This window comes from Ursus maritimus, unplaced genomic scaffold (assembly GCF_017311325.1).
Source record: "Ursus maritimus isolate PB19 unplaced genomic scaffold, ASM1731132v1 scaffold_12, whole genome shotgun sequence".
Classification (NCBI taxonomy): domain Eukaryota; kingdom Metazoa; phylum Chordata; class Mammalia; order Carnivora; family Ursidae; genus Ursus; species Ursus maritimus.
The window spans coordinates 25,506,899-25,519,938 of NW_024423564.1; the positions used below are offsets into that span (position 1 = coordinate 25,506,899).

A 13,040-nucleotide genomic window follows, 5' to 3' on the forward strand; every position below is an offset into this window, starting at 1 on the left:
AATTTATTTTGATTGCCAATAATTAGAAGCCTCATATAAGACTTTAGGAATTGACCTTTTAGTGTCATGATTTTCCAATGGTGTTTGAATGTCCTTTTCAGAGAAAGATAAATATTTCTTCAAGGACTGCCCTGTCACCCCAGTAATCGAATATCTTAAAGGTGAATTGAGAAAAAAATCTTGATGAAATTTAGGGCAACCAACCTTTTAGCTAAGAGTATGATAATAATAAAGATATAAGCATTGCCAAGAAATAAATAAAATTCTACCAAATGTGACTTCCTATGGAAGACATACATTTTTTATTTTCATTTCTTTTAAAAATATGCTATTTAAGAAACATGCGTTATAATTCCATCCTCCTCCTGTCCTTAGTATTTTTACGATATTATGCTTTTTATTCCACATTTTTTATTGAAAGAGAGATTGGGCAGGGAAAGAAGAGGTGAATCCACTTGCTGTCCCCAACTGATTTGCACATTTCAGGGATATGCCCCTTTCCATGGTCTATTTCTGGTTCCTTTATTTAAAAAAAAAAAATCAAGTTTCTCTGAAGGGAATACTTTACAGAAGAAAATTCACTCTCTTCTCATCAAATCAAGAACTTTTCTTAAAGTAACTCCACCACAAGCAGTAAGAGAAGCAGCCCAAGAACTGCCTCCAATCATGAGAAGAAAAATAACAAAATCAGCTCACTCATGATTTCCTTAATGTACTTAAAAGAGATACAATCCCACTGATGCCTCTAAAAATAAAAATGAGGAAAAGGCAACTTTATTGATTCCCTGCAACCAACGAACGTGTAACTTATTGATAATACTAAACACCATCTAAGCCTTTAGTGATTTCCAACCAAAAGTCTGCCTCTGAATGAAGGTTTAAATCATCGTATTAATATATTAGGGGGGAAATTATCATGGGAGACACTTGGAAATTAATTAAAAACCCTGCACTCAGTTTGTTTGTGAGAGGAGATAAATATCACACATGGGAAATGATGCCTGACAACCGCCATAGTTTTCAGATCCAAAATTAGACCCTGACAGCGATGTCTTTGTATGACTCTCCTTGGGGTATAATATGCAGAGATATAGAATGAGAAGATTTCTGATAGAAGTATTTATTACTGACACTTCCGAAACATTCCACATGTGGCATCAGCAAAGCATGCTCCTCCACCTTAGACAGAAATGTCAGGTTTTCTTCCAAGATTTTTTTTCTATTCCTCTTCCCCCCCAATCCCTTCCTCCCCATCCACCACCACCCCCTTCTTCTCCAAAATATGATTTTTTTTTAGAAGTTCAACAGCAGCCCCTGGTGGAACTCAGCAGTTGTTTCAGCCTGAGCAGTTGTTCAAGAAACTCCATCCCTCCTGTCAATAAAAAGAAAAGTCTGTCCGTGTGTATATCACAACTGCATGTTGTTCCCACTGGTCAGAGATCAGAATACAACCCCGGATGTACAAAAGCTGTGCTTTGTGATGGTAATTTTGGCCAATTTCAGTAGCTGGAGTTTTGAAAAAAAAAAAAAATGTAACAAACAATAAACATGTCTCAAATGTCACATTCATTTTATGCATGAAGACCAATAATTAACTGCTCGTGAATAATGCTTACCACAGGGTGTGTGGAAACGAAGAGATCCCTCACGCGTGAGCCAGTGATCACCATTTTGTTTGGCTCATGTTGTGACAGAATCAGCTTTGTCACTTAGCAAAATGAGCTATACAAAATGACAATTCTATGCAAAGAAGGGCTTTCTCTGGGTCACAGCTCAGAAAGCACCACGGAACGCCACTATCCAGCCCCATCAGAACGGCAAGCTAGACTTAACAAGAAAACCTACCACAATGCTCTTCAGGGAGACAACTATGCCCTCCCTGCTTAGTTGGCAGCCACAGATTATCATTGAGGACAAGGAGGAAATGTGCAGCTCTTTGCTTTAGGCGCGGTCAGTCTGTGCCCTTCCTACAGGCACCTGGCGGAGGCGCTCCCATCCAGCTTCCCGTCCTATGGGGCCATCTGCCGAGAGGGCAGTCACCTTTGCCTGAGCACAAAGTCCTGGTTCTGTTGCTAAACCCTGTGCCCTTGGGGCTGCATCACTACAGAGGAGTTGCTTTTTCCCCATTCACACGAAGGTGCCATATAGGCTAGAGGTGGCCTTCGTCCTAGACAAGGAAAGAGAGAATTATATACTGAAGAAGCGTGCTTTCCTGATCCTCAACTATGCCAGGGTTGGGGGACACAGGAGGCACTCACCCTCCATGAGTCTGACGCTAAGACAAAGGAACTATTGGCAATTTACTCAAAATACCCAAAGGTTTACTTGAATAAATTTACTCACCATTTTTCACTTGTGTATTTTGACTTTTCTCTTCTTAAATGATGCAGTTTATTAAAATGAAAAGCAAACAGAACTTTTAAAGCTCTAAATAGCTTTATGATAAATACTAGAATAGCATTTATATGAAAAAGTTTTTTTTTTTTGAAAGTATTACACTTTACATTAGCCCTTTCCTTGCCCCTAAGTTCACTTACGTCTCTTGACTGATCTCACGGGAAACTGAATCAGTGAGCTGATGTGTTGAGACCAGAGATAATCCCATGACAGGCTGCTTACTGAGACGCTCATGGGCACTGTATTTGACACGGGGGAATAAGAGGTATAAAAAGAAATAATACTGGTCTCCAGTGAGTTACAATGTAGTGGAGGAACTACATCTATCTGGATAATTTTAATATAATGTGGTAGCAGCAAGCAGAGTCCTAACAGACATAGTGGGGCCCTTAGCTGGCCTTCTGTAGGGATAACACTGGCACAAGTCTTAAGGAAAGACTATAAAGGAGCTACAGAAAAGAAAGGTAGAGGGCAAGATAGGAGAAGAATCACCGGGACCCAAGGGTGAAGGTGTAACAGGACCCGGTATATCTGAAGAACTCTGGGCCACTTGATCCTGCCAGAGCATAAAGTACGAGAGGGCACACGTGAGTAGAGGCTGGGGAGGTGGGTCGGGCCGGTCATGGAGAGGCCATCTGCCCTCCCAAGGAGATTGGATTGTCCTTTAGGCCACAAGGAGCAATGAAAAGACTTCTGTTAAGGAGTGGCACAGATGGGGATGGACTGAGACTGAAGGTCGAAAGACTGGTCAGGGTTTTTTGTGATTGTCCAAGAGAAAGAGGATAAAGGCCTAATGCTGGGGGTGGTAGTGGAGTTGGAGAAGAAATGGTTGGTTTCAGAAATGTTCACAGATGAAAACCGAGAGCAGTTGGTGACTTAGTGGATATGGGCACTGAGGGGGCGGTCTTGGATAATTCCCGGGGTTTAGGTGTAGGAGACAACAGATTGTGATGCCATCAACTGACTTAGAGACCGCAGGGGCCAGAACAGGGTTGAGGGGAGATGACACTCTAAAGTAGGACTTCTCAAAATATGTCCTCGACTGCCCTCCCCTGGCCTCCGGGCAGCTGCTTGTAACCCTGGTTATTAACACCACCCGCAAACGACCTCACAGATGAAGTCCAACCCCTTTCAAACCATGTGCTGAGTGGGTCAAGGGCGTGGCACAGCACGCAGGGCTAAGGTCTGCCTTCCTTGAGTCAAGCCAAGAGGGTCTACTCTTCCTATAGTGTGTATTAGAATTCTCCAGAAAATTGAGTTTGAAAAAGGAAAACCATGGTTAGGAAACCACTTCCTTTTACAGAGAGGCAACTGAGGCTCACAGAAGTTAAAATATCTCGCCCACAGACACAAGTCTGGAGCAGGGCCTGAGTTAGACCTACGGCACCTGGTTCACCTGCCTCAGTCCCTCTGTGCTGTGGTTTGCCGCATGAGATAACGGTTTACTTTTGCTATGCTTTATAAAGTTGCCAGAAACCTCCCCTCCTCCACCATGCTCTCAGCAATTTCCTCAGTCTTTCAGTAAATGTTTATTGGGCATCTTCCACGTCCAAGACCGCTTTCACGGAGACCACCTGAGCATTTCTGTTCGCATCCCTGGTTGCAGTCTGTGATTCATCGGTAGAGCTCTGAAGTCCCCTAGTATTCCACCGAGACTGGATGCAGTATGACCCAAGAACTAGATAGGTATACTGGGGATTATTTTAGCCCCAAGTAAACAGTATTATGGCTTTCCTAATTCACTGGAAGATACAGCTGATTTATGTTTTTTTAATCTAATTTTTGAAAATACATTTTAAAAAAATCCATGAAGCTCCTAACATACAATTGCTATTCATAATTTTTTAAGTAATGACTTTTCAGATGTTACATACATGTTACTGTGTTCCATACACAGTCCAGGGCTCACTGGAAATAATGCCCCAAAACTCAATGAGCTTAACTTTATGAAACTTAGAACTGATATCTGAAGCAATTGCAGGATAGATTGCTTTCAAAAAGTGAGAATTCAGACCAATAAACTTGATAACCCTTCTTCCCCATCATATTACTGAACAGCTATTTGTCCCAATAGGGTAATTCCTAAAACAAGGAAAAGCAGATCCCTGTTCAACCTAGAGAATTAATAGAGAGAGAGACAAATGTAAGCTGCGGGGCTATGACAGCATGTTGATATCTCTCTCTCAAAGACCACTCCATCTTGAGAATCTTGTCCCAAGACTTCTAGAAGGGAATAGCGGGCTGCCGCTCTGTCAGGTGTGTGAGTCAGGGTGGGGAACAGGGGGCAGCTAGGGGAAGCCCTCCTGCTTGGGGACTGCCAGAGCATGGACCTGCACAGGTCTTTCCAGGAACATCATATAACATCTTAACTATGGAAAGAAATCCATTTCTGTGGATTTCTCTCCTGTTGGGGATTCCATTCTTCATCTTATTAAATTCCTTAAAATAAGGGACCAGGGAATCAGTCTTTCTTCAGCTGCCCCTTTATACATCACCACCCCACCTCAATCAATCTCTCATTTTCTTTCTGCGCTCTTTTCATTTGCAGGTAAAGTCTTAAAATCAGAAACTCTGGGTATACCAACAAACATACAGCCCAATTAGTACATAAAGGGCATTAAGAGTACACTTATCTTAATGAGCACTGAGATATGTATAGAATTGTCAAATCATTATATCGTACACCTGAAACTAATATAACACTGTGTTAATTATACTTGACTAAAAATAAGAAATAAATAAAAACAAAGAGCACTTGAGGAATTAGGGTTTACAGGCAATCTAATAAAGGAAAGATAGAATAAAACTGGTAGGTTAGGTACAAAGCTGGTTAACGTCCTCAGGGTAATTAATTAAATCTTTGAGATTATTTTTTCCATCAGATAGAAATTTACAAGTTAATGGTGTAACCTCACAGTGCCTGGGCTCTAATCAAATAGCAAAAGGCAAAGACAAACATAAGTATATTCTCCTAGACATTTTATAATTTTGGGGTGAGCCTATACAATATAAATAAAAAATAAATAAAACCGAATGGAGATGAGTTACAAGTAAGAGAGAAGGGGAAAGAAAGAAAAAAATCCAAGATAATAGCTCACAAAGACATCAAGTCTCACCTGTTATAACCCCATTTCCTTAGAGATGAAAAATCCAAGTCAAGTGACTCGTCTAAGTTTATCCCACCCCTCCTACTCTCACATAGCAGTATGGTTGACGGGATGAGGCAAAGAAGCAAATAAAAAAGTTTTAAAAATCAAACAAAAGCTTGTTGGCTCCACAGGTCCCTGCTTACACCAGCCTTCTTTACACTGTAAGGTGTGTTAGTGAATGGACACACCGAATCTTGAGGGAGCAAGCATTTTATCACTTGTCCCCACTGCCCCTCACACTGTCCTCCTCATTTGCACAAGGAAATCCAGAGTTAACGTTCTTTTGAGATGATCCTGCTTTTGGTATTTTGGTCTAGTATCCTAAGAGATCTTACTTCACAGCAATTTCTTTTATCCCCTCAACAAAAGTTAATTGGAAGCTTACTATGCACCAGCCGCAGAGAGAGAAAGAGAGTGAGTTCTTCTGCTCTCTGTTTATCTGCTCACAACTTTGTCACTGCGTGTCATGATGCAGGTGCCATATGTCTTTCCCAAATCCAATAAATTTATTTCTCTATCAGCTTTTTTTTATACCAAGAGGTTTAAAATGGTTTAAAAATCCTTTGAAGCTCATCTTCTGTGTGGTAAATAACAATATCGGTATATTACCTCTATGTTCCTCCTTTGGGTATTCCAGCATCCTCCTTTCTGTGAATTCCTCCAAAATTCTGCCCTCTAGACTGGCCTTGTCTGAATGCAATGACATTGAGTTCCAAATTAATGAAATTCCACATACCACATGAAGGCTCACTGGGAGCATTTAACAAAATGAAGTGCCTTGGTGAGCTCTTGAAATTCCTCAGAGTCCAATGACTGAAGATGTCCCAGAATGGAGAACTGAATGTGGCTTAAGACACAAGGTAAATGGGGTGCAGAATTTTCTGTCAGGTCCTTAGAAGCATCTGATGAAATGCTATTAAAAGATCTAAAACCTTTACCATGACTATGAAAATGAACATAGCCCCACGTACCTAGGACTGAAAGAAATTAAGTTGAGACTAAAATACAGTGGCCACCTTGTTGAATTAAAAAAATGGAAAATGTGACCCAGCTCTGGAAGGCTCTGCTCCTAAAGATTAAGAATACGGCTCATCTAAGTAGTCAACAAATATTAGCTATTATTACTATTTCTTTTCTGAGCATTTCAACTTACTGCTTATTACTATGATTAAAAATATTACACGATGCCTCCAATAAGTCTGTGAAATTCTGCTTTAATTACAATGTTAGATATAATTTTCTTTTTGGAAATAATAATTTACCATATGTAAAAAAAAAATTAATCTTATGCTTGCCTTCCTTGCTTTCCAGCCCTTTAATTTAATTTAGTTATGATAGGTTCAAAAGCCAGCAGACATCCTGTTAGGTAGCAACATTCTACGGACAGCAGGAAGGTCCAACTGGCACAAGAGATCAACTACAAGTAAAACACACTACAGATTGCTTGAAACACATTCTGACACGATCCATCTCTTTCAAAACAATCAGGCTGCTCTAGAATGCCTAAGTGAGAAGTATTTTTCCAAGCAATAGAAACCAGTAGATTTAATCACACATTTGTTGAGCGTAAATCGTGCAAAAAATATCATGCACGTTGCTCTGAGAACAGTTACGATACATGTCCCTGTCCTCAAGGTGCTTGCTGTCGTGAAGTCCGTGTCCTCAGAAGCTTTCGATTCCATGCTTCTCCCAGCCTATTCTGAATAAGGATGGCAAAAACCAAACTTTTTTTGAAACTATAAGAATCCTTTGATTCACTTACTGTGTCTCATGCCATAGCTTAAAGACTATATTTTCCTTTGTGTATTTGATATTTGAGAATAATGAATTCCAAAATTATTGGGGAAAGTAGGTCTGTAATTGACCTAGGGAAACGATATGAAATCCCTTCAAAATTCCCACCAGGAGTGGAAGAGAAGTGGATTCAGATACAGCATTCTGAAGCCTTCCCAAGCTTTCTTCACTGGAATTCTAATTACTAAGACCCCCTTAAGCAATTTTAAAGCTGCTTAATTTAAATACAGGAGGTGTTTCCTTGGGCTCTATAATACTTTGGCAGAGCTGATCCTATTTCCTGAGATTAAACAGAAGAAAATTCTTTCCTCCGGAGACTGAACTGCATACAATAAGATCATTCATTAGAATGTTCATATAAATTCAAAATATACCATGAGAAGAGTAAATGTCTTCTTCACAAAAGGTAACACCCTAGAAATACTAAGTGGAGCCACGACTGGTTTTACTCTTGAGTGTTGGCCTTTGTGGGATAAAAGTTCTCTGAGAAGAATTACTGAGGTGATAACTCATTTTGACAATGAAACCAAGTATACAAGATAACTAAAACAAAAAAGAATTTAATCCTTTTTCCTAAATAAAAAACATCTGTCGATATTACTTGCTTCTTCAGAGTTTTGCTTCCATTCATAAGAATAAAGCTGTACCTTTTGTAATCTAATTCTTACTCTTTGTACCACTTAACACTTAGCAGTCGGAAAATTTCAGAAGCTTAATACCAAGACCTGTTACTCAAAGGACTGGTTGGTAAGGGGAGTGGAAAAGGATATGCTTCTAAAACTTTTTTATTGTCCAAGAAAACAAAGGGGAACAGTTTTCAATCTCTTGCCATCCTTCTGTAAATTTACATCACCTCACTAAATAGTGTTCTGACAGTATTGTTGAGACTTGTATGTCAGATTTAGAAATGTTATTGTGGAGACTTACTTTGATGGTGAGATTTTAGAAGCTTATTTTCCTCCTAAACAAATGTATTATAGAGTGATGGATAACAGAGATTCAAAGGATTACAATGAGAGATCAAGGAGTTCACCTGTAATATCTATCGCATTGACAGCCGACTTTATTGAAGTTTCACAATATTAACTGCCTCTCCGTGGACTGGCTGAGCCAGCTAGGTGATTATCAATTTATCACCAGTCAAAACACAGATTGCTTTCATGTACAGTGTCTGTGGCATAATCATGTACCTTGAATCCGATCAAACTAGAATGATCCTACTAGGATGATTCTTATAAGAGTGAAGAAGAAACATTAGTTGGGAAATTCTCTAATGAAATTATGTCTAATTCACTGTTGATAGAACATCTTTCTTGGAGCCTGCATCAAGAATGCACCACTCCAAAAGGAAGTAAAACAAAGCCCAGGAGATAGAATGGGGAGAATGTTAGAAACTATTTACTCCTTCTTCCTGAGGCTCACTTGCTCTAACCACTCCTCCCGCTTCAGAGAGAGCAAATAGGAACTTGACCAGTCTTTAAAATCACCTCCACAGTGGAAGACTTACACCTTGAAACTCCACTTAGCGTTATGGGAACTAACTGAATTATATATAGGAAATTATCTGGAATAACAATGGACCAGCACTGAGATGCTTACATTATATCTTTGACTCTATTATCCATATAGCAACTGTTTTAAGTGTTTTACATTTCCACCCTATTTCCTGATCCTCTCCTCTAACAAGGTCTAATCTTTCTCCACATATTGAGTTCCATCAGTAGCCATTCCAATTAATATTTGTTAAATGCAGGAATGGAAGGAGAAGATTTTGGCCTTGGATGTTGGTTTAACCAGGGCAATACTTAATAGCTACACTAACAAACACTTACTGACCACTTACTATTGTACTAATCCAAGTACTTTTCATATATGAGCTCATTTAATTTTTTCTCAACTACCCTGTGAGGAAAGTACTATTATTTTCCCTGTAATATCAATGAAAAAAGTGATGAATAGAAACATTCAGTACTGTCCAAGATTACCCAGCCTACAAGTTGAACCTAAGCAGATGACTCTAGAACCTTACAAATTTTGAAAACCAATTCTTTTCAGTCATACACTGATTGGACTGAGTTGCTCTGCTCTTATTCCAGCTGCCTACCATTGTATAAAGTTAACCTTCTCTAGAGAAAAATAGCACCATCCAGAGCCTTTACAATTTTTCATACAAAATTTCTGGCACTCAATAAAATATTAGCCAACATACCAAGAAATCAGAAAAAAGAAAAAGAAAGACAATAGAAAAAGGGCCACAGATAATTCAGATATTAAAGTTATCAAACATGGATAAATATATTCAAAACCAGATGACAAGATAGCTTCACTAGAAAAAATGGAATCCATTAAAAAAGAACCAAGTGGAAATTCTAGAACTGAAAGATACAATAATTAAAATCAAGATGTCAACAGAAGGGTTTACGAGCTGATTAAACACAGGTGAAAAGAGAATTAGTACTGTAGGATAGCTCAGTAGAAAATATTCAGCCCAAAAAACAAAGGAAAAAAAAAAGAATGGAAATATAGAAAACAGTGCGAGAGACACATGAATGATGGCAAAAGTGTAGTGTAAATGTAACTGGATATCCAGAGGTGTGTTCCAGAGGGAATGGGGGCCAAAGCAATGTTGAAGACATAATGCCTGAGAATTTTCTAAAAGAGATGAAAGATATCAAACTCCAAGCAAGATAAATAAGCTACTAGTCACATCATAGTAAAACTGCCAAATGGCAAAGACAAAAACTAAGCCACAAGAACAACCAGATGAAAAAGTATATTACCTTCAAAGGAGCTACAACAATGACAACTAAGCTCTGAACAGAGACCTTGGAAGACAGAAGAAAACAGAACGCATCTTAAGTGCTGAAAGAAATGTTGACAACTTAGTAGTTTTTTTTTTTTAAAGATTTTATCTATTTATTTGAGAGAGAGAGAGACAGCCAGTGAGAGAGGGAACACAAGCAGGGGGCGTGGGAGAGGAAGAAGCAGGCTCATAGCGGAGGAGCCTGATGTGGGGCTCGATCCCAGAACGCCAGGATCACACCCTGAGCCGAAGGCAGATGCTTAACGACTGAGCCACCCAGGCGCCCCATAACTTGGTAGTTTATACACACTAAAAACATCCTTCAGATATAAAGGCATAAAAAAAAAAAAAGAGCATTTGTTGTCAGCAGACTCATACTAAAAGAAATACTAAAGGGGATTTTAGACAGGAGGAACATGATCCCAGATGGAAAGACAGAAATTCAGGAAGGAATGAAGAGAAATAGAAAGGTAAATATGAGTATAAATATAAATGACTATTGACTACAAAACAATAATAATATACTATGAAGTTTAAAATACATGATTAAGATGCATGAGAGCAATAACTCTCATAGCCAAAGGAGATAAATGGAATTAATATGTTATTAAATCCTAGTGTTGTCTGAGAAGTGGTAATTTGTATTAGACTCTATTAAGTAAAGATGCATGCTGTTATAGCCTGTAAATATAATCCCAAATACATCCTTACATTACTTATATTAAATGTAAATGGACTAAATACTTCAACTGGAAGGTAAAGTTTGTTCAAGTAAATGAAAAAATAAAAATTCAACTGTACATTGCTAAATAAGCACATCTGAAATTGCAGAGAAAGAGTGGAGAGATATGTAAGCACTATCACTAAACATAAAAAGGGACATTTCATAATGATATTTAAAAGTTAATCTGCAGATGTGGAGATGAAAAAATGATAAAACTAAACAATAATTTAGGGATGTTTATAATTATGTTAAGACTTTATAACAGCAAGAGCAATTAACAAAAAATCCAGGATACGGATGACTGGGTGGCTCAGTCGGTTGAGTGCTGACTCTTGGTTTCAGCTCAGGTCATGATCTCATGGGTTGTGAGATGGAAGCCCAAGTCGGGCTTGGCAGTCAGTGGGGAGTCTACTTGAAGATTCTATCCCTCTGCCCCTCCACCCAACTCACCACTCACATGTTCTCTCTCGCGCGCGCTCACTCTCTCTCAAATAAATAAATAAATCTTTAGGAAAAAAATCCAGGATAGTAGTATGAGAGAGAACTAGGCAGGAACGTAAATGGGAACAGGGGTATCTTTAAGCTGTGTTGTGCATTCACAGACTCTTATTTTTCTATTATTCTTTAAACTATATACATTATCTTTCTTTTGTGTGTATGATTTATTTGACAATAAAAGAACTTTTTAAATAGTAAAAAAAAGTTAACCTACTAGAAAGATATGACAATTTTAAATTCAGTCTCTCAAAAAGTAAATAAAAAATGAACAGAACTAAATATAGAAAGAGACAAGTCCACAATTATAGTAGGAGGCTTCAACAAACTTTGAAAAATTACTCACTGAACAATCAGGCTAAATAATATATTAATAAACTTAATTTAATTGACAGATACAGGATTCTCCATCTAATAAGGGAATGTGAAACATTTACCAAAACTGACCACATCCTGGGCGATAAAATGACTTCCTAAGTCCCCCAACATTTCAAATATTGAAACCATTAATGTATTCTTGGAACCAGTGGAATTAAGCAAGAAGTCAGTAACCAAATAAAAACTAGAACATCCACCAAATATTAGAAATCGGTGAAAGAAGTCAGAATAGAAGTTAGAAAATATTTTGAACTGAACGATAATGAAAACCTGACATCAAAACTTGTGAACACAGGTTAAGCTGTGCTTAGTGGGAAAAAACCAGTGATGATAGTTATTCGAGGAGGGACGATGGCTGAGAAGCAGCATAGCAGGGGCTGGTCATGTTTTTATCTTGCTGAAGGAGGTGATTACATGAGTATTGTCCCTTTGAGAAAAATTCAACATGCTCTACACTTACGATTTGGGCATGTTTCTGTATGCATGATTATCCTGCAAGGAAAGTTTTACTTAAAAAAATAATCAGAAATTACTCCTGACTCTCCTTTTTCTCACACCTCACATCCAGATCATCAACATTTCCTGTCAGCTTCAACTCAAAATTTATCCAGAATCTGGTCATTTCTCACTACCTCCAGCTGCTAACCCTGTATAAACCAATATCATCTCTTTCTTGATTCATTTCCATTCCGTATCTGGTCTTCCTTCTTCTACCCTTGCTCATTATAGCTGATTGTCAACACAGTCATTAGGGTAAGCTGTTAAGGCTGAATCACATTATGTCACCACTCTCCACAAAACTGCCCAACTGACTTCACCTGTCACTCACAATAAAAGTCAAATAATGGTCACAACTATGTCTCTCCATCATCTGGACTGCCATCCCGTCTCCTACTTCATCGCCTACCCCCCACGTCTTGACCACTCTGCTCTAGCCTTACTGCCTCCCTGCCCTTTGCAAACATGACAGGCACATTCCTGCCCTGTGACATTTGTACTCATTATTCCATGTGCCTGGATATTTCTTCACCCAGATTCACATGGCTCATTCCCTCACTTCTCCAGATCTCTGCACAAATATCACCTTCATCCCTGACCATTATCATTGCAATTCCTTCCACTACCAACAACTTCCAATCTCTTTGCAGTTCAATTCACCAGATATTTATCCAGTGCCAAAGTGAGCCAGGTACTTAGGTGCTTAGGACAAATGAGTAAACAAAACAAAAATTCTTGCCTTCATGTGGCCTAGATTCTAGAAGGAAGAGATAGACAATAAGCATAGATACTTTAATTATAC

At 38.7% G+C, this 13,040-nt stretch overlaps 1 long non-coding RNA gene across 6 annotated transcripts in view; it reads right to left on the reverse strand.

The window, feature by feature from the left end:
* Positions 1 to 326: 326 nt before the first annotated feature.
* LOC103669350 overlaps positions 327 to 13,040 on the reverse strand; it is a 47,476-nt gene continuing 34,762 nt past the window's right edge. For all 6 annotated transcript variants that reach the window (XR_570244.2, XR_570248.2, XR_005834106.1 and 3 more), the window contains 2 exons: positions 1,846 to 2,167; positions 327 to 1,372 (listed from right to left, as the gene is read on the reverse strand). This is a non-coding gene — a long non-coding RNA (uncharacterized LOC103669350). The remainder of the gene's footprint in view (positions 1,373 to 1,845; positions 2,168 to 13,040) is intronic.